At 43.2% G+C, this 18,240-nt stretch overlaps 1 long non-coding RNA gene across 1 annotated transcript in view; it reads left to right on the plus strand.

Moving 5' to 3' along the window:
- Positions 1-17,349, plus strand: part of LOC147367747 (uncharacterized) — a 74,734-nt gene extending 57,385 nt beyond the window's left edge. Inside the window, exons 6-8 of the long non-coding RNA XR_015169301.1 lie at positions 15,362-15,430; positions 15,589-15,701; positions 16,729-17,349. This is a non-coding gene — a long non-coding RNA (uncharacterized LOC147367747). The remainder of the gene's footprint in view (positions 1-15,361; positions 15,431-15,588; positions 15,702-16,728) is intronic.
- Positions 17,350-18,240: the final 891 nt, after the last annotated feature.

The raw sequence follows: 18,240 nt of genomic DNA on the forward strand, positions 1-18,240 counted from the left end.
CCATGCAAGTAATATCTTCTGTGGAATGTTTACGGCCCTAGACCTGATTCCTTGACTATCTTATCATGCTGTTTGTGTCGTCAGGGTTATATTAGATATTAAGACATTATTATTTAAGATATGAAGGTAATTATCATGGACACTAGAGAGAGTTCCTTCAGAACCAGATTGCATGAACTTTACATTTTTGCTTCTTTATATCATACAGGGCTTGGTAAGCAGTAGATACACAGTAGAACTTTGCTAAAGGACTGAAAGTTTGACACAGAGTCCTTCCTTCCCAGGGAGAAAGGGTTGCTAAGAGATGATATTCACAAATAAACGTGAACTCACAAAATGATCCTCACTTACAGAATAAACCAGTATGTGCTAGGGATTGCAATATATATTTAACTTTCCTCAATCCATTCAATAACCCCTGGAATAGGTATTACAGTAAAGTGAAAGTGTTAGTTGCTCAATTGTGTCTGACTCCTTGTGATCCCCTGGACTGTAGCCCTCAAGGCTTCTCTTGGCCGTGGAATTGTCCAGGCAAGAATACTGGGGTGGGTTGCCATTCCTTTCTCCTGGGGATCTTAAGTCCTCTGCATGTGAACAGATTTGAATATGCGTTCCACCAGCGTCAGGAATGAGTGGAACTGTAGCTTGCCCTTTGTCTCTTATTGCTGATGATCCTTTAGTTCTACCATCTCCCACCCCCCTCCCTCTTCCAGTCAGTAACTCTTCTTGCCTGTTAACGCCATACCAGCCGTTGTATGCCAGCCATTGTGCCATACTATTACTGTTTTCAGGGTACTGTACTGTAAGATTAAGAATGTTTTATTTTCTGTGTTTGTTTTTAATGTATTATTTGTGTGAAAAATATTATAAACCTATTACAGTACAGTACTATAGAGCCGATTGTATTAGTTGAGTACCTGGCCTAACTTTGTTGGACTTACGAATAAATTGGACTGAACAAATGAGCTCTCAGAATGGAATTTGTTCCTATGTGGGGGACTTACTGTATTAGCTACAGTTTACAGATGAGGAGATGTGGTGTTGGAGAATACTCTTGAGAGTCCCTTGAACTGCAACAAGATCCAACCAGTCCATCCTAAAGATCAGTCCTGAGTGTTCACTGGAAGGACTGATGTAGAAGCTGAAATTCCAATACTTTGGCCACCTGATGCGAAGAGCTGACTCATTTGAAAAGACCCTGATGCTGGGAAAGATTGAGGGCAGGAGGAGAAGGGGACAACAGAGGATGAGATGGTTGTATGGCATCACCGACTCAATGGACATGAGTTTGGGTAGACTCTGGGAGTTGGTGATAGACAGGGAGGCCTGGCGTGCTGCAGTCCATGGGGTCACAAAGAGTTGGACACAACTGAGTGACTGAAAACTGAACTGAACTGAACTGAACAGATGAAGATCCTGAGGCTAAAGTTTGCACAGCCAGGGAGTGGGGCAGACAAGATTCTAACCTGTGTCTGTCTGACTCCATAACCCCTGACCTCTCCATTGGGCAGGAGAGATGCCAGATGAGTGACTCAGGAAGTAGGATCAAAGGTTCCCCTCTTTCAAGGCAAGTGTCCTTTCATACCAAGTAGCTAGTAAATGAGCTAGGCCGTCTCATTTATTATTGTCTGGATATCTTGTGTTGGATTCCATGTGCCAGTAGAATGTAAAGACGCAGCATTTTATTTCGTTTTAATAACAGGACATTTAGAGCCGATTTGCCCAATAAGGGTCTAATTTCCATTCTTCAGTCCACATGACTGATGCCTATGTCTGACCAACATAAGCCCTCCTCAAACAATATGAAACAAATCAGGGTAATTTCCTACTCACAACAGTGAGAAATGATCAGCTATTCCTTCTCTTTCTGAGCACATCTGCTGAACTTCACTGAGTTATAAGCTGGTGATTGTCAGTTCAAAAGAGATGAGACCAGAGAGGTCGATACACAGAAAAATGCAGAATTCAGAAATCACTTACTTAAAGACATGTATAGCTGATTAAAACATTTTTTTAAATTATTGAGTATAATTGACATATATAGCCTTGTATTAGTTTTAGGTGTATAACATGAAGATTTGATATATGTACATATTGTGAAATGATTACCACAATAAGTTTAGCTAACATTCATCACCACACAGTTATAATTTTTTTTTCTTATGATAAGAACTTTTAAGATCTACTCTTGGGAATTTCCTGGTGGTCTAGTAATTATTACTCTGTGCTCTCATTGCCAAGGGCCTGGATTCGATCCCTGGTTGGGAACTAAGATCTCACAAGCCACGAAGCACAGCCAAAATAAATAGATAAAAAATGTTAAAAAAGATTTATTTTGTTTGCAGTTTTCAAATATGCAATATACTATTGTTAACTGTAATTGTCTTGTGGTATATAACATCATATAACTGGAAGTTTGTACCTTTGACCACCTTCATTTGTTTTTCCCATTCCCTTCCTCTGCCTCTGGTAACCACCAATCTGTTCTCTGTTTCAATGAATTTGGTCTTTTTAAGATTTAGCATATAAGTGAGATCATATGGTATTTATTTATCTTTCTCTATCTGACTTATTTCACTTAGCACAATGCCCTCAAAGTCCATTCATGTTGTAGGACATGGAAGGACTTCCTTCTTTTATACGGCTGAATAATATTCCGTTACATATATATCTCACATCTTTTTAATCCATTAATCTATTGATGGACATGTTGTTTTCATATCTTGGCTCTTGTAAATAATGCTGCAATGAACATAGGGATGAAAATATATTCTTGAGATAGTGATTTTATTTCCTTTTCACAAATGCCCAGAAGTAGAATTGCTGGATCCAGTTGATTTTCATTATTTGCTCTGTTAATGGTCTATAAAGTCACCATGAAAACTGAATTAGTGATTGTTGTACATTCAGAAAACGAAGATCATGGCATCTGGTCCCATCGCTTCATGGGAAATAGATGGGGAAACAGTGGAAACAATGTCAGACTTTATTTTTTTGGCCTCCAAAATCACTGCAGATGGTGATTGCAGTCATGAAATTAGAAGACACTTACTCCTTGGAAGGAAAGTTATGACTAATCTAGATAGTATATTCAAAAGCAGAGATATTACTTTGCCAACAAAGGTCTGTTTAGTCAAGGCTATGGTTTTTCCAGTGGTCATGTATGGATGTGAGAGTTGGACTGTGATGAAGGCTGAGCGCCAATGAATTGATGCTTTTGAACTGTGGTGTTGGAGAAGACTCTTGAGAGTCCCTTGGACTGCAAGGAGATCCAACCAGTCCATCCTAAAGGAGATCAGTCCTGGGTTTTCATTGGAAGGATTGATGCTGAGGCTGAAACTCCAATATTTGGCCACCTCATGCGAAGAGTTGACTCATTGGAAAAGACTCTAATGCTGGGAGGGATTAGGGGCAGGAGGAGAAGGGGATGGCAGAGGATGAGATGGCTGGATGGCATCACCGACTCAATGCACATGAGTTTTAGTGAACTCTGGGAGTTGGTGATGGACAGGGAGGCCTGGCGTGCTGCGATTTATGGGGTTGCAAAGAGTCAGACATGACTGAGCAACTGAACTGAACTGTGCTGTTGCTCCTATGAGAAATACAGGGTTAGGTTCTTTCAAGCCTCTGGTCACAACATTTTCATCAATCGATCAATATACAACCTTGTTGTAATGTGTTTCTGTTCAGAAACATCTTACTTAATATATAGTGCTGATTCATTAACATCGAACTCACAGCCAAAAGCACCATAAATCACGCCTGGATGAAGCTTATCTAACTTGTATTTTCTCTGTAAGGCACATCATCACAGCTTTCTGTGGTTTGGAACATCAGATAGCACTTTAGCACTGCTCTTCGGGCTCATTTTAAACAGTGAAATCATAAGCACAAAATCATAACCGAAAGCACAAAAAAAATGTGAAAAAAACGTGGCTAAACAGACCATGAAAAGGACACTTGTTTACAGTCTAAGAGCTGACACACGACCCCAGCTGGGAATGTTTGTGTAACAGTTTGCTAGGGCCGCCATAACAACAACAAGTAAAAACTAGGCGGCTAAACAACAGAGTTTCATTTTCTCACGGTCCTGGAGCTGGAAGTCTGGGATCAAGGTGTTGGCAGGCTTGGTTTCTCCTAAGGCCACTGTCCTTGGTTTGTAGACGGTCACCTTCTTGCTGCAACCTCACATGATCTCTGTGTCTGTCTGTGTGTCCCAAATCCGTTCATATGAGGACACCAGTCAGATTGAATTAGGATCCACCCTAACAACCTCATTTTAACTTAACTACCTCTTTACAGGCCTAATCTGCAAATAACAGTCACAAAATGAGTCACATTCTCAGATTAGGGCTTCGATTTATGAATCTGGGGGGACCCAGGATAACCCACAACCATATATATCAGGGAACTCAAATTTTTTGCTGCTCTGCAATTATCTGTGAATGAGCTCTATAGCCGTGTGAGCCTTGATTTGGGGGTTCTAGATCAATTTTAGTAGCTAGGTGAATTCATAAATAAGGAGGAATAATTTGAGAATCATGAAGGTTGACGGCAATTGTACCAACCACAACTATAGAATTAGACTGTTGAATTTTTAAAAATATTTATTTATTTTGCTGCACTGGTCTTAGTTGTATCATGTGGGATCTTTCACTGTGGCACACAGACTGGTTGTGGTCCACAGGTTCAGGAGTTGTCACGCTAGCGGTTAATTGCTCCTTGGCATATGGCATCTTAGTTCCCTAACCAGGGATTGAATCCACGACCCCTACATTCCAAGGCGGGTTCTTGGCCATTGGACCAGCAGAGAAGTTCCTAGACTGTTGGATTTCCTGATACTCGCGAGGCTAAAGCCTGCTACTTGAAGAAGACAAGTTTCTTTCCCGTTTCCTAGGCATAGACCAAAATACGCTGTCTGGGTCAAGTGGAAGGGAGCCAGAGATTTTCCCACCTTGGTAGTCTCCTCCTCCTTCTTGAATTCTTCTCTTTGAGAGAAAGCAAATTTAGTTTTAAAACAAAGAAAAATAGTGCATGTAAAGCTCCTGGCCTCACCCAAAACATTGTAAACCGAGCCATAAATCCTAGGAACACGATGTCTGCACACTTTGTAGCTTTCTAGAAAATCTAAGCCAGACAACAACTGGAGGCATGGAGGGGAATGTCTTACACGCCTCCAATGCTGAGAGGCTCTGCAGTAGGCTCCCATTCGTTTTCTCATTCAGCTCCCATAAAGCTCATGGAATGGGCAAAGCAGCAATTATTGGAGTTCAGAAGGAGACTGAGTTGCTCATGAGATCATCTGGCTGCTTAGGGGGTCAGCCCAGAACCAGGGCCTTTAAACTCCCAAGCTTGTCCTCCTTCTTTGACTTTGAGTTGGAACAAGCTGAATTGGTCCCAGATGTTGATAGCAATGCATCGATGTTTAAGAAGATCAACAGTTGTTTCTAAGCCTTGAGGTGTTTTGAATTCTTTCACTTTTCTACACTCATTTCTTAAGGATCAGAGGGGAATCATGCCACAGAGGGGATGGTTGTCGAGATCCAAAGGTGAGTGAGCCCTGGCCTTCACCACAGTGGAATTCTGAATGTCTAGAGAGTGCTGCCGGAGAAGGCAATGGCACCCCACTCCAGTACTCTTGCCTGGAAAATCCCATGGACAGAGGAGCCTAGTAGGCTGCAGTCCATGGGGTCTCGAAGAGTAGGACATGACTGAGCGACTTCACTTTCACTTTTCACTTTTCACTTTCATGCATTGGAGAAGGAAATGGCAACCCACTCCAGTGTTCTTGCCTGGAGAACCCCAGGGACGGCGGAGCCTGGTGGGCTGCCGTCTATGGGGTCACACAGAGTTGGACACGACTGAAGTGACTTAGCAGCAGCAGCAGCAGAGAGTACTGCCCAATAGAGCTAGAAAAGCGAGCCAGGACTTCCTTGGTGGTCCAGTGGTTAAGAATCTGCCTGCCAATGCAGGGGACATGAGTTGTATCCCTGCTCCAGGAAGATCCCACATGCTGCAGGGCAAGTAAGACCATGTGCCTCAACTACTGAGACCGCACATCCTAGAGTCTATAGTCCGTAACAAGAGAAGCCATTGCAATGAGAAGCCTATGCTCCACAACTAGCAAGTAGCTGCCTCTCTCTGCAACTAGAGAAAAGCCCGCAGGCAGCAATGTAGATCCAAGACCCAGAGCAGCCAAAAAAAAAAAAAAGTGAGCCATATAGGATAACGTCATCTGAAAGCTGAAACAGGTGAAATTAATTTGAGAATACATTTATTTAACCCAATATATCCCAAAATTATCATTTCAACATGTAGTCACTATAAAAATTGTTGATGAGATAATTTACGCTCTTTTATTCCTACTACAATTTTCTTTTTTCAAATCAGGTGTGGATTTTACACCCATAGCACATCTTGATTTGTGCTAATCCCATTGGCAGTGCTCAATACCCACATGTGTGGCTTCCATGTTGGACGGTGCATGTCTAAAGGGACATGCTTCTAAATTAATTTATGTGCCTCCATGGGATGCTGCCCATAATGAAGGGTCTACTCTAACACATCAAGAGATCATTTCTAGGAATTGCTTTCAAAGTCTTTCCAGAGGAGACTTTTAAAAATAAAAATATTTTAATTTTTTGACTCTGCTGGGTCTTCGTTGCTGTACTTGGGCTTTCTCTAGTTGCGGTGAGCATGGGCTACTCTTCGTTGTGGTGCGTGGGTTTCTCATTGCAGTGGCGTGTCTTGTTTCTAGGGTGCTAGGACTCAGTAGTTGTGGGATATGGGCTTAGCTTCCCTGAGGCATGTGGAGTCTTCCTGGAACAGGGATTGAACCTGGATCCCCTTCATTGGCAGGCAGATTCTTAACCACTAGATCATTGGGAAACCCAGAAGGAGACTTCCCTGGTGGCCCAGACGGTAAAGCATCTGCCTACGATGTGGGAGACCTGGGTTCAATCCCTGGGTCAGGAAGATCCCCTGGAGAAGGAAATGGCAACCCACTCCAGTATTCTTGCCTGGAAAATCCCATGGATGGAGGATCCTGGTAGGCTATAGTCCATGGGGCTGCAAAGAATTGGGCATGACTGAGTGACTTGACTTTCTTTCTTTCTTTTGATTGCACCTAGAAGGGAAGGGCATCCTTGGCAAAGGTAGGAGCATCTTTCTGGGGGCTGGTGAAGGGAGGAGGCCCTGTTCCCTGAGTGGGTATGGTTCTGACATTCTTCAGGTTGGCTTGAATTTTGCTTGGAATGTGAGTTCTGGGAAGGACAACCAATTTTTAGAGCTGATACGCTTGCTCAGCACTGTGTGCTTAGAACTCAATAAGCCAGCCTTTGCACTCTAGGAGCTCATCTCTAGATCAGTGTTTTCTCAAAGTCAAGTGGGCACCAGAGTCACGGTGGGGGTGGGGGTGGCGGTGGGGAGAGGTCTTGTGAAAAATATAAATTCCTTGGCCCCCACTCTAGAGTTCCTGATTTAGTAGGCTTAGGATGTGGCCTGAGAATTTGTGTTTCTAGCAAGATCCAGGCCACCACTACTTAGAAAATCAGACTTTGAGAACCATTGGTCTAGCAGATGAGTAAAGCCATTAGATATTCATTCCGCAAACACTCCCAATTTAGCACTTTTTTCAGTGCTACAGATAGAGTAGTGAGCAAGACAAGTGAAGTCCCTTTCTTCAGTGGAGGTTTGGGCAGGGATAACAGATAGTGGTGACATCAGGGATCTGGAGTTGACTGGATAATGACACTCTATTATCTAGTAGGGCTTCCCTGGTGGCTCAGATGGCAAAGGATCTGCTTGCAATGCAGGAGGCCCGGGTTCCATCCCTGGGTCAGGAAGATCCCCTGGAGAAGGGAATGGCAACCCACTCCAGTATTCTTGCCTGGAGAATTCCACGGACAGAGGGGCCTGGTGGGCTACATCCCATGGGGTCACAAGACACAACCGAGCGACTCACACACACACATCATTTCGTAACTGAGGTTCATAAAGCTTGGTAGAACAACTTGGCCCCATTCCCACAGCGAGTTTACATTTTGTCTCTGGTCTGTCTGTTGTTTCATGGTGGTTCCTTTGGTCTGATCCTCTTAGTAACACCCCCTCCTCCAATTGTTCTAGTTAACTTTTCTTGCTCAACTTTAAGATCCCCGATCAACCACCAGATCTTCAGAACAGTCTTTCTCGACTTCCCTATGAGTTTCACTGGAGTATTTATTCAGGATTTAAATCACAGGGTCTGTCACATTGTGGCTGCTTAAGAAAATTTGCTGGTTGAATGAAGGAGTTAATGCACTTAATGGAATCCATGATTGGCTTCTTGACTTATTGGGCTGAAAAGAAGTCATTCCAGGAAACTGGAGAAAGGAGAGAAGCTACCTGGCAATTAAAACCAGAGACAGCCTTGAACTTGGAAGGGTGGAGGCCCAAGGTGGGGACCAGCCATCCTGCACAGACCTGGGATTTGGGTAGATGGGCAGGGGTCATCTTGGGGAGAGACTGTAGAGGTAGATATGGAATCCTGACAAATAAGTTCAGGAAACAGGGAGCCCCTGAATATTTGGGGGCAGCCAAGCCACATGTGGGCTTTCCTGGTGGCTCAGTGGTAAGGATTCCCCCTGCCAATGCAGGAGACACCAGAGATGTAGGTTTGATCCCTGTGTTGGGAAAATCCCCTGGAGAAGGAAATGCAAACTCACTCCAGTATTCTTTTGGGAAATCCCATGGACAGAGGAGCCTGCTGGGCTATAGTCCATGGTGTCGCAGTCAGACACAACTGGCCACACATACACCTTTTTATTTTTATTTTTCTGTTTTGGAGGAAAAACCTCAGCTCTCCAGGCACCTGTGATGGGTGCTTGGGGAGGGGTCAGTAGAAGGAATCATAGCTCAGATTTAAGCCCAAACACATAATGTCAGGGTCAAGTGCTACTTCCTGCTCTTAATAGCACATGACTACGGGCAAGATGGATGGCATCATCGACACATCGGACATGAGTTTGAGCAAGCTACGGGAGACAGTGAAGGACAGGGAAGCCTGGTGTGCTGCAGTCTGTGGGGTCACAAAAGTTAGACACGACTGAGTGACTGAACGACATGGGCAAGACGCATAAACATTGTGAAGTTCAGTTTTGTTCTCTGAAAAACAGGCAAAACCAACCAAACAAAACCAGCTACCGAATCCATTGTGTTGCTTTGAGGATTAAATGATATACTGTAGAGTAAATTGTCTGGGATAAAGTCTGGCACGCAGAAGGCGCTGGCTGTTATTACGGAGATAAGTCTCTTCTTGTCTCCTTTCTCCTTTCCTTCTCCAACTCATCCTCCTCTCTCCATACATTGCCCACGAGAAGATTTTTAAGGCCTCTTGGCATCTGGGTAGGCGGGATGTCACCAAGGGGCTAAAAGACAGCATCTGGGCATGTCAGGGCAAGGCTTGAGGCCAAGCTGGTCACAGCCTGTGGCATCTGGTTCCATACCGGGTTCCCCGTGGGCGACAAAAGGCAGACCACTCACCTCTTGGTGTCTGGGTTTTGAGGGCTGTATCAGGGGGACCACAGTCCCAGCTGAGCTTCTCCGCTGCTCTCATCCCCTTACTGCTCCAAGTTCTGAATCTCCTCCCAGGAAATAATGTAGCAATTGTGGAGGCCAGCTAGGGGCTGGGGCCAAATCAGAGGAATGCCAGGGAACACACTAATCTCCAGGGAAGTCCCTGCCTGCAGTGAGGCTGCATGGCACTCACCACCACACGAAGCAGAGCAACAAATGACGCTTCAAGAATGAAAAACAAACTTTCCGAGTTCACTTGGCTGCAGAGCCTTTGGGAGACCGAATTATAGTAAAACTAAAAATAAGACTTGGGAGGACCAGTATGCTTTTTTCCTTTAAATGCACAAAAGGTTTCTCTTTTCTACCTGAGAACAATATAATTCCACGGGCACATTTTGCCTTATTTTGTTGCATGGGACTCAGAAAAGCTCAGGGGAGAAAGAGTTCCTGAGATTGTAGCTTGTTGCTGGAAGATCAAACCCAGGGAAAGTTATTTTTATACCTCGTGGGTTTTGTTTTGTTTTTTCTTTCTCCTTTCAGCTGCCTGGTATTTACCCTCACAATTAGGGGGTCTGTCTTGTTAAATAAAGTATTTATTCTTTCTTTCCTTGATTATAAAAGACATACATGTTCATTGTAGAAAATTAGAAACTACCAAAAACAAAAAGAGAGAAAGAGACATCTGCCATTTAAAGACAAGCATGGTTGTATAACTTTGATACACAAAGTACCATATAATGGTACTGTATATGCTCCAACTACCATTCCTTGGCTAGCGTTGTAAATATTTTCTCCCAGTTTTTGCTTTTTCACGTTTCTATATTGTATTTTGAGGGACAGAAGTTGTTGAACATATCAATTTGATAAAGGCTAATGCTTTTTTAGTGTCTCCGATCTAAGAATTCCCTATCTACCCTGAAACCATCAATAATACATTCTATATTTTTTTGGTAAAACATTGTAAAGTTTTGCTTTTCATTTTAGTCACTAAAATACCCAAAACTGGTTTTTTGGTAAGGGTGACTTAGATATCAAGACTTTTGTTACACCTTCTGTGTGCACAACTGATCGTCCCATGACCGTTTATCGAATAGTCCATGTCTACCTGCTGGCCTGCCATGAAAGTCTTTGCTATTTTCAGTTCAGTTCAGTTCAGTTCAGTCGCTCAGTCGTGTCCGATTCTTTTCGACCCCATGAGTCGCAGCACGCCAGGCCTCCCTGTCCATCACCAACTCCCGGCGTTCACCCAGACTCATGTCCATCGAGTCAGTGATGCCATCCAGCCATCTCATCCTCTGTCGTCCCCTTCTCGTCTTGCCCCAAATCCCTCCCAGCATCAGGGTCTTTTTCAATGAGTCAACTCTTCTCATGAGGTGGCCAAAGTACTGGAATTTCAGCTTTAGCATCATTCCTTCCAAAGAAATCCCAGGGCTGATCTCCTTTAGAATGGACTGGCTGGATCTCCTTGCAGTCCAAGGGACTCTCAAGAGTCTTCTCCAACACCACAGTTCAAAAGCATCAATTCTTCAGCGCTCAGCCTTCTTCACAGTCCAACTCTCACATCCATACATGACCACAGGAAAAACCATAGCCTTGACTAGACGGACCTTTGTTGGCAAAGTGATGTCTCTGCTTTTGAATATGCTATCTAGGTTGGTCATAACTTTCCTTCCAAGGAGTAAGTGTCTTTTAATTTCATGGCTGCAGTCACCATCTGCAGTGATTTTGGAGCCCCCAAAAATAAAGTCTGACACTGTTTCCACTGTTTCCCCATCTATTTCCCATGAAGTGATGGGACCAGATGCCATGATCTTCGTTTTCTGAATGTTGAGCTTTAAGCCAACTTTTTCACTCTACATAGGTGTGTTTCTAGGCTCTGTTATCTCCCAATTGGCATATATGTCTCTCCACATGTGGATAGTGTCCTATCTTAACTTTCATAATTTTATTTATTTATTTTAATTGGAGGATAATTACTTTACAATATTGTGGTGGTTTTTGCCATACATCAGTATGAATTGGCCATAGGTATAGATGTGTCCCCTCCATACTTTCATAATTTTATAATAAGCTCTGATATTTGGAAAGGCAAGTTTTATTATTTGTTATTCTTCAGAATTGTCTCAATTACTATTGGCCTTTTGCTTGTGGTCATACATTTCGAATGAGATGTTCAAGGTCCCTTGAGAACTCTGCTGGTATTTTGATTTCAATTGTATTGAATCTGTAGATAAGTTTGGGGATGTTTGACATCAATCTATGGAAACTTTCTATCTGTGAACATAGTCTCTTATCTATGAACTCTCTCTTTCCATTTAAATATTTTAAAATGTCATCTAATAAGTTTTATAGCTTTATTCATAAAGATTTGCACAATTTTTGTTACAATCATTTTTGCTATCATGGTAAATTGTATTTTTTAAATTGTATTTTCAACTGACAAGTGTTGGGTTATAAAAGTATAATTATTTTAAATGAAATTTTTTGAGTTTTGTTTGATAACAATTTTTCTGAATTTCTTGTTATTTCTAATAATTCATAGTTTTCATTGATTTTTTTGGTAGATATTCATATAATTTGGGAATAAAGATAATTTTTATACTTTAAAAAAATTTGTATTGTCTAATTGCATGAAGTAGGACCTCTAAAAGAAATCAAATTTAAACCAAAATAGCTACTTCTTTGCTGACTGTAAAGGAAATTCTTCTAATAACTCACCATCAAGTATGATATTTATTTTGGATTTTTGTAAATATCCTTTTTTCAAGTTAAGGAAATTTCTTTCTATTTCTGGTTTGCTAGTTTTTTTTTTTCCCCAAACACTTACTAGTGTTGAAGTTTTAGAGAGTTTTCTATGTCTCCTCATATGATATTGTGATTTCTCTCACTTAATACATTATGACGATGAGTAGCATAATAAATCAACAGCACCCCACTCCAGTACTCTTGCCTGGAAAATCCCATGGACGGAGGAGCCTGGTAGGCTGCAGTCCATGGGGTCGCTAGAGTAGGACATGACTGAGCAACTTCACTTTCACTTTTCACTTTCATGCATTGGAGAAGGAAATGGCAACCCACTCCAGTGTTCTTGCCTGGAGAATCCCAGGGACGGCAGAGCCTGGTGGGCTGCCGTCTATGGGGTCTCACAGAGTCGGACACGATTGACGCGACTTAGCAGCAGTAGCAGCAGCATAATAAATATCTGCTTTAAGCCAACATAGCATTTCTTAGATAAACCACATTTGGTCATGTATATGATCTTTCTTTATAATTTCTGGAGTTTACTTGCTAATATGTTGTTCAGGGGTCTTAGTTCCCTGACCAGGGATGGAATTCTTGCCCCTGCAGTGGAAGCACAGACTCCTAACCACTGGACCACCAGAGAATTTCCTGTAATTACCTGTTCTCAGTATTAAGTTAGAGCTTGTTTTTGCGACCAGTGGGCCTGTCAGTTCTTTATGGGTTGGTTTTCAATTATAGATTTAATATCTTCAATGGTTAAAGGAAAAGCCAGGTTTTCTAATTTTTCAGACAATTTTGGTTGATTACACTTTTTTTTTTGGCTACACCGTGCAGCATGAGGGATCTTAGTTCTTCAACCAGGATGGAACCCATGCAGAGTCCTAACCCCTGGACTGCTTTGGAATTCCCTGATTATGCTTTTCTAGCTTGTCTGTTTTTACATTTATTGGCAGAAAGTTTTTCAGAGTATTTCTCGTCTTCTTCCATTCAGTTCAGTCCCTCAGTCGTTTCCCACTCTTTGCAAACTCATGGACTGCAGCACGCTAGGATTCCCTGTCCATCACCAACTCCCGGAGCTTGCTCAAACTCATGTTCATCAAGTTGGTGATGCCATCCAACCACCTCACCCTCTGTCATCTCTCTGTCTTCAATCTTTCCAAGGGTCTTTGCCAATGAGTTAGTTCTTCACATCAGGTGGCCAAAGTATTGGAGTTTCAGCTTCAGCATCAGTCCTTCCAATGAATATTCAGGACTGATTTCCTTTAGGATGGACTGGTTGGATGTCCTTGCAGTCCAATGGACTCTCAAGAGTCTTCTCCAACACCACAGTTCAAAAGCATCAATTCTTCGGCGCTCAGCTTTCTTTATAGTCCAACTCTCACATCCACATGACTCATCTTTTTAATTTCTACCTATCCATGATTTCCCCCTTTTATTATTCTTAATCTTATTTATTTAAGCCTTGTCATTTTTTTTCTTGACCATTCTCACTGAAAGTTTATCAGTTTTATTAGACTTCATAAAAAACCAATTTCTGTTGGGGCTATCTTATTTTTATCTTTTACTTCATTAATTTCTGCTCTTATTTTCATTTCTTTCCTATGTCTGCTCTCCTTGGGTTTATCCTGTGGTTGTTTTTTTAATCCTTAAATTAAGTATTTAGCTCATGGCATTTCAACCTTTCTTCTTTGCTCAACTAATCATTTAAGGTTACGTATCCTCACTGAGTGTTGATTTAGCTGTGTTCAATCCATTTTGATACATAACGTTTTCATTGACAACCAGTTCTATCTATGTTCTAATTTCTACTTTAATTCTTTCCTTGATCTTTGACTTCTGTAGAAGTATGCTCATAAATTTCCAAAACCATAAGATTCTTTGTTATCTTTTCATTATTTATTTTCAACTGAATTGCTCTGTGGTCAGAGAATGCAGCATATGTGCTGTGCTTGTGGATTTTGTTGGACTTGGTTGATGGTTTGGAAGACAAGTTTTCATGTTTTAAGTGAAAAACATATGGCTGGCCCTTTATATACATAATCTTGAATCTTCCCAATTCTGACTCCAAATAAAAAAGAATATTTATTGAACAGACAAGAAAATTGAGGCTCAGGGAAGTAAGCAGAAAAGGCAAGAGTTAATTCAGGTTAGTTTAACTCAAAACTGTTTTTCTATTCATGTAATAGCTTACTCTGTAATTTGGAAAATAAGGTAAAATAATAATAATAATCAGATTATTATTGTTATTATATAACTACAATAATATTCATACGAAGAAAATATGAACTTAAGGGCTCTCTAGGTATTTCCCCTTTTAATCCTAGTGTTCACTCTTCTTTAATTTCTTCATTCATTCACTATATTGAGGCTGGGGCCAGATAATTGGGCCAGGCTCTGGATCTAAACCTTGTTCTGAGAAATCCATGTCCTAGTTGGACGGTGAAGTGAACTTGTCTTACTTTCCCCTAACATGAATCATAGCATTGGTGGGATCATTTGTTCTTTTAAGCAAAACTCTCTTAGAAAACACTTGGAAGAAAGAAAATGTGGATTAAATAGAACTGCTACTTCTGGGCTGGTGGTCATGGTAACAATTCCAAAATCATTGCTGTGTCTTAGGCCCCTGCCCTTTCCAAGTCTCTCCTGCCTCCTGGCCCCAGGTGTGCCTGCGGCCTCCGTCTTTAGCATTCTCCTAGGAAGTTGCACCCAGTCCCATCACTGTGGCTTCCTCATGGATGCTGGCTCCCCCAGACTGGTGTCCCCAACCCCAATCTTGCCTCTACTTCTGGTCTTAACTGCCCCCTGCCTCTCTGCCAAGGATGCCATTTGCCCTTGACCTTTGAGAGTGAACTGAAGACAGTGAAGGTCGTTGAGCCCAGGGATGAAGGCAGAGGCTGCTTCTCCTGTTTTCCTCTGGCCACTTCCACATCCCTCCGTGCAGCCCCCCTCTCCTCTCATGCCTCTGCTCTTGTTTCCAAGAGGCTGAGCCCTTTTCTCTTACAGCAGGTATCTCAATCATCTTTCCAAAGCATCTTGCAAAAAAATCATTCTTATCTCTGCTTTGTAGATGAAGAAACTTGAAGCTGAAAGTTTGTCCATGGTCTTCTTGGGGATTCAAACTCAGGTCTACCTTCAGGTGGGTGTTCTTTCTCTCCATTCTGCTGTTTGGGATGACTGAAAATACTATTCCTACAGCTGCTAAGCAGTGAGCGCGGGCAAGGCACTGGCTTTCTGTGGACCATAGTCCCTTCATTTTCAGGTGGAGGTGGTCATATCTACCTTCTCTTTTCATAGAATTGTTGGATATTGCAAAGCAACTGGAAAGCTCTGTTTAGAAGACAACAAATGTAGAAAGGCTGGTTTCAAGGTCCAACTCCGCTTCGCACATACTCTCTGCCCAAATCTGGGTAAGTCTCTGAGGATGGATCCTCTTTATGGGATGGAGCCTTTTACTTTCTCTAGGTTTGTTATGTGTGCGTGTCTGGGTCCTGGGAGGTAGAGAAAGCAGCCAAGGCAGAGAGCTGAGGTGGAGAGAGAAAGGAGAATTTGGGAAATTGCAAAGACTTCTTGAAGGACAAGGAGGCCTGGCGTGCTGCAATTCAAGGGGTCACAAAGAGTCAGACACGACTTAGCGACTGAACAACAAGGATTTCTGTGGCTGGACTAGAAAGAATGGGGAAGGAGTGAGAACTGAGGCTGGGAGGCCAGCAGGTCCAGGTGCTGAGCTAAAGAGCTTGACTTTTAATCCAAAGACAATGGGAAAACAGTGAAGGCATTTTAAGCAGTGATGTTGATGACAATAATAATCGTGCTGCTGCTGATAGCTAATATTTATTAAGTGCTCAGCATCCCTTCACTAACTTATAACACAAACAACAACAACAAGAAATAGATACTATTGCTATTTTCTTCTTAGAAGAGGAAGCTAAGGTTCAGAGATGTCAAGTAACTTACCCGAGGCCTCACAGATGGTCTGTTAAGGCTGAGACTTCAAGCCCAGGGATCTTTGTCTGTTTTTTGGCAGTAGAGCTTGCGGGATCTTACTTCCTTGTCTAGGGATTGAACCTGGGCCCCAGCAGTGAAAGCTCTGAGCCCTAAGCACTGGATATGGTTCATGCGTGCTCAGTCGTGTCCGATTCTTTGTGACCCCATGGACTGTAGCTCACCAAACTCCTCTGTCCATGGAATTTTCCAGGCAAGAATACTGGCGTGGGTCACCATATCCTTCTCCAGAGGATCTTCCCTACCCAGAGATCAAACCCACGTCTCTTGTGTCAGGCGGATTCTTTACCACTGGACCTCCTGCAAAACCCTAACCACCTAAGCACTAGAGAATCACCCAGAGATAGATCCCTGTCTTAACCATGACTTTCTCCTTGGTGATCAGAACTGAAGTGTACTACCCTGCTGGATTTTTTTTGGTTTGCTTTTTAGGAGGTAATTCTGTGTGGAGGCTGAGAGGACTGGTCTAGGCAAAGGAGGATGGTGGCCTTCATCAGAGGGGCAGCTGTGGAACTGAACACATCTGACATGCTTTCAGACACCAGAATGAACAGTACATTGACCCATGCATTCAGCAGCTAAAATGTGCCAGGTCCGGAAGTGGCCAGGCCTTGGCAGGGGGTGGTCTGGCAGGGTTGGGGGTCGGTGAATGAGAAGGAAGTGACTTCACCAGATAAGGAGTGTTCTTCCTGAAAATGAAAGTGCAGCCCACCCCCGTGCCTGGAACCTTCCAGTCATCTCCCCTCCAGCCCTACTGCTGGTGGGAGGTATGGGCCAAGTAGAACAGGGGCCTCCGGCAGCTCCCACCCCGCTGTGACGGGCTCCCTTTTGGCAGGGGATGAGGTTTGCCTTGGCTTGGAGTCTTCATTAATTACCCTCCAAGGTTAATTCTGTAAGTGCCAGTAATGACCGCGAGTTAATTTCTCTCTCTCTCTCCTGTCGGCCTTACTTCTTCCAACTTTTTGTTTCTTTAATGGGCCATCCAAGCTTGTTGGAATGTTTACCAAAGCAGGATAGTTAGAGATGTAAATAAATGAATTTACCTTGTCAAAAGGATCTGGAGATAGAATTAAGGCGAGAGGGGGTAATTTACAGATGAATAATTACTTGGAAACTTCAGCAGGGAGACTGCTGGGGTTCTCTAATTATTTATCTTCTCTCAATTTTCTCTTCTTTGAACTGCTACCACGGGGGTGGATGGGGGTGGCTTGGGGAGCAGGAGATATTATTTGGGATTTCCCCTCTCAATTGTGAAATACCTTTGGGGGCTGGTGGGATGCAGGGGTGTGTGTGTGTTGGTGGTGGTTGGGCTCCGGGGGGGCTCTGCCAGGATGCCAGTCAAGCCCATTGCAGTTTGCAGCACACACTCATGCCTTCATTTGGATCCTTTTGTTTGCTCTCTGATGGGGATGGCATTACTAGCCCAATTTATGGATGGAGAAACTGAGGTTCCTATGGGTGAACTCAAGCCCCACAAGCCCCACGTGGAAGAGGTGGTATACTGTGGCTCAAATGAGCCTTCTGCTTCTCCCTGGCCCTCCAGCGGCCTCGTATGCCACAAGGAAGACAGTCTGAGGCTGCTCTCACCTGCCTAGCGCCACTTTCTCTGTCCCCCAGACACCCCTGGCTGGCTGAATCCCTTCCCTTTCAAAGCTCTATTGGGAACAACCTGCTCCGTCTTCCCTGTGAGCTGGTGGCCGCGCCCCTTCCTTACGCAGCTCATTTTCCATTTTAAGATTTCCTGTTTGAACTAAAGGGCAAAGATCTCGGCAGTATCAGCCTGGAGCCGGGCTTCTGTGTGTATAAAGGGGAACCTCAGCCCCTGCCCTCTGTTTGTCCACTGGCCTTATCGACGGAGCCCAAGTCCCAAGTTCAGAGGTTCCAGTTCCTTCCCGATTTGCTGGGTAAAGTCCGGCCCTTCCGTGCGGGCAGCCAGGGCGGGTG

This window comes from Bos grunniens, chromosome 8 (assembly GCF_055505025.1).
Source record: "Bos grunniens cultivar Pamir isolate PY7600 chromosome 8, Bosgru_T2T1.0, whole genome shotgun sequence".
NCBI classification, from domain to species: domain Eukaryota; kingdom Metazoa; phylum Chordata; class Mammalia; order Artiodactyla; family Bovidae; genus Bos; species Bos grunniens.